Genomic DNA, 4,121 nt, shown 5'->3' with positions numbered 1-4,121 from the left:
CCCAGGCCCAGAGTTCAGGCCCCATAACCGGACCAAAAAAAAAAAAAAAGATCTGTGGTATAACTGAGGCAAGAAAGGCCCTTCTTTAGTGGGATTATTAGACCTAGATAATTGGTTGCACAATAAAACATTGTCTTAGTCTTGGTGGTCCTACCTTTAACAGTCTTATCCATGCTATTTTACATTATTGTTACCAAGGGTTTTGCTTTCTACTGACTTTTTATTCTAAGATAGATTTTGCCAGTTCTCTGTGATATCTGTTGTGATGCTGTTTTACATTTGGACCCATGGAAGAATCCTTTGTATTTTTTTTTTCTTTTGTACTGGGGGCTTGAACTCAGGGTATGGGCACTGCCCCTGAGCTTTTTTGCTCAAGGCTAGTGCCCTACTACTTGAGAGCCACAGCTCCACTTCCTACTTCGTAGTAGTTAATTGGAGATAAGAATTTTCCTACTCAGAATAGCTTCCAACCATGATTCCCAGATCTCAGCCTCCAGAATAGCTAAGATTATTTATGTGAGCCACCAGTGCCTGGCTCTTTTGTAATTTTTATAGAGCATTTTTTAAACTTTGGTGAGATATTTAAAGCTAGAAGAGCCTTCTCTTGAAAGAAAGTCTATAGGAGGCTGGGGAAATGGCTTAGTGGTAGAGTGCTTGCCTGGCATGCATGAAGCCTTGGGTTCAATTCCTCACTACTACATAAACAGAAAAAGCTGGAAGTGGTGCTGTGGCTCAAGTAGTAGAATGCTAGCCTTGAGCAAAAGAAGCTCCAGGACAGTGCCAGACCTTGAGTTCAAAGCCAAAGGACTGGCAGAAAAACGAAAGTAAGTCTGTAGGATAGGATTCTTAGAATTACAGCACATCATACTATGGAGTCTCAGAGACTTTCCCTATCACTGAAATTGGGTTGAGACTGGGAATGTTAATGTTTTCAGGGCTTTATTTAAAGGAAGAAGAGGAGACATAAGTATTTGCTCAGTGTTTACTTTGCCAGGCATTGTTTTAAAATTGTTTTGTATTCCTCCTCTCCTCCTCAACCCTCAAGAAGACCGATGAAACTGTTGTTTGCTCTGGTTGTGACTTGGTAATTTGGAGTTGGAAGGAATGAAATGCCTTGTTCAAAATTTAAACTTTAGTTGTTATTCTGTATTGCTGTGAACTAGTCTAGAATTGGTGCAATTTGCATGAATGCCTTAAATCTGGTCTCTTTTACCTTGAGGCCAAATGGTTTATGACAGGTGATGCTGTGGTTCATGGAGTGAGATCCAGGCTGGGTGTACAGGAGAGTGTGTGTGCACGTGTGTGTGTGTGTGTGTGTGTGTGTGTGTGTACACTGTTTATACTTGGAGTTTTTTTATTTTGCCAGTATGAAAGGCAATAATGTACTTTTAATGAAGAAAAAGCCAAGGTCCGACTTGGTTCATCTCTGAACCATCTTTTCCTAATTTTTCTGCACTAAATGTTAACCGTATTCTGATACACTATTCACATGGTACTATTGTATAGTTTTGACTTTCTTAAAATCTATTTATTTTTTATTTCTATTTCTATTTTTATTTTTGTTGGTTTTGGGTCTTGAACTCTGGGCCTGGGCGCTGTCCCTAAACTCTTCAGCTCAAGGCAAGTGCTCACCAGTTTAACTACAGCATCACTTCTGTTTTTCAGGTGTTCAATTGGAGATAAGAGTCTTACGGACTTTTTTTTGGCCAGGCTGGCTTTGAACTGTGATATCCTCAGATCTCAACCTCCTAAGTAGCTAGGAATATAGGCAGGAGCCACTGGTGCCTGGCTTGATTTATTTTTAAGTGATTTTCTATGCACATTCTCAATTTCAGTGTGCACTAATTGGATTTTTGAAATTTTTGTATTAAACACCCTTGTGTGTAAAACCTTTCTGATTTCATGCTACGGTGAGAAATGGACCCAGTACACCCCTACCTACAGTGTGTGTTGAGACCACATATCATAACCATAGTTTATTCTTTTTTTTTTTTTTTGGTGGTTGTGGAGCTTGAATTCTGGGCGTTGGCACTGTCCCTGAGCTCTTCAGCTTAAGGGGAGCGCACTACCCCTTGAGCTATAGTGCCCACTTCCAGCTTTTTCTGTATATGTGGTGCTGAGGAATCGAACCCAGGGCCGCATGCATGTGAGGCAAGCACTCTACCACTGAGACACCTTCCCAGCCCCCATAGTTTATTCTTAGAGAGATATATACTCTAATCCATTCTCCTTCACTGAAAAGAAAATGGTAGTTGTGATTCGCTGAATAGATTGTAAATGAATAGACTTTAAGCATGTAGTGAGAATCATATTCTCCAGTGAGTAGCAGGAAGGACCGAGTTTCACCTTTTCAGTGCTTTACTGTTTTGATGCTGTTGTCCCAAGCCTTTAGAACTTGGAGGGCATAGCAGTGGTTTGTCATAAATATTTTTGTTGACTTTGACACTTTCAAGATCTGAGTGTGATTTGATTCTTCACTTTTTTTTTTTTTTTTGCCCTTTGAGAGATAAACACTTGTGTCTCTTACCTATTTTGCATTTTGGAATCATCATCTTACTGCTTGCATTCACTTTTTTTGTGGTCCTTAAACTCTCATATCCTCACATAACTGCTTGCTTTGCCTGCACAAGGTTTCTTAGTTTCCCCAGGTGACTTGATTTTGTTACCTCCAGGAAGCTCTTCCTTGGCAATTCTTTGTGTACTGACTTGAACACACCCTTTCTGATACTGTGTGGGAGTTAATAGCCTATCGTAACTAACTAGTATAAAAGGACGTCTACCGATCAGTATATTTTCTACAAAGTAAAAGAGCATTATTATATCAGGTTTTCATCAGTTTTTCTCCCCGTGTTAGCAACTTTCATAAACAGTATACAATGAATATAATTAGCTTTTCAAAATGACATTCTCATAGATAGTTTTATTTTGTAAACATTTAGCTTTAGATTTGATGTTACAGATAAGATGATTTCTAGATTAAGGAAATAGGTTAATTCTAACGTAAGTTATTTTCTGGAAAACATTCCTAGTTACCAGTTTGCTTTTGTGGAATTTGGATTTTTATTATTACTGTGGCAGAATGAAATCTTTGGGTTTTCCATGGCTTACTGTAAAATTTAATTAAGAGGACAGCCATCTCCCCTATTTTCTTTTTCTTTTCCCAGTTGCAAATGGTACCTTTGGTTTACAAGTAGTATTAACATTGACTGTGCACATTTTCATTTTGATGTATTGTTATATTTTCAAAATATTAGGACAAAGGTACCTTTGTAATTTCAACTTCATGGTGGTGATTTCCTAGTATGGAAAGAACAAGCCATAATCTTCCCACAAAATACCATGCTGGTAGGTTAAAGGATTTACCTGTAACACTTGCTGTGAGGGTTTAATATTGGCTTACCATATCTTAATGTTTATTCAGAGTGGTTGTTGATGTTGACCTCTATTCAACATTTTAATGTTTTAATGAGGTGAGGTCAGCTGATAGATAAACATTGGTGGAAATATGTGAATGGAAGGGAAGGTACTGAAGATACAGACCTGGAGGAAACAAGATACATACAAGTTCAAGTCATTTACTTCTGTTTCCTGGACAGGGCAGACCCAAGTCCAAATCTTTTCTAGTTCAGTGTTGCTCTTGGGATATCATTCTTTTTCTCCAGAACACTTTTATTTGTATGTATGTATTTATTATTTGTCGTGGGGCTTGAACTCTGGCCCTGGATGCTGTCCCTGTGCTTTTCAGCTCAAGGCAAGAGCTCTACCACTTGAGCCACACTGCCACTTCCAATTTTCTGGTGGTTAGTTGGAGATAAGAGTCTCACGGACTTTCCTACCCTGGCTGGCTTTGAACCATGATCCTCAGATCTCAGCCTCCTGAGTAGCTAGGATTACAGGCCTGAGTTACAGCGCCCTGCCTGCCTTCCAGAACAGTTTTATAATGGATTCATTTTTGCCATGGACTCTTTTCCATTTTGATTTAAACTCTAGTTTCAGTTACTAACATTATATCGACAGGAATATTGACTTCAAAATGCTACATACATTGACCTTAATTCTTGTAACTTGTTTTCCTTCCTTCCTTCCTTCCTTCCTTCCTTCCTTCCTTCCTTCCTTCCTTC

The sequence above is a fragment of the Dipodomys ordii genome, unplaced genomic scaffold (assembly GCF_000151885.1).
Source record: "Dipodomys ordii isolate 6190 unplaced genomic scaffold, Dord_2.0 Scaffold102, whole genome shotgun sequence".
Classification (NCBI taxonomy): domain Eukaryota; kingdom Metazoa; phylum Chordata; class Mammalia; order Rodentia; family Heteromyidae; genus Dipodomys; species Dipodomys ordii.
Note: the sequence above shows the minus strand (reverse complement) of the source record.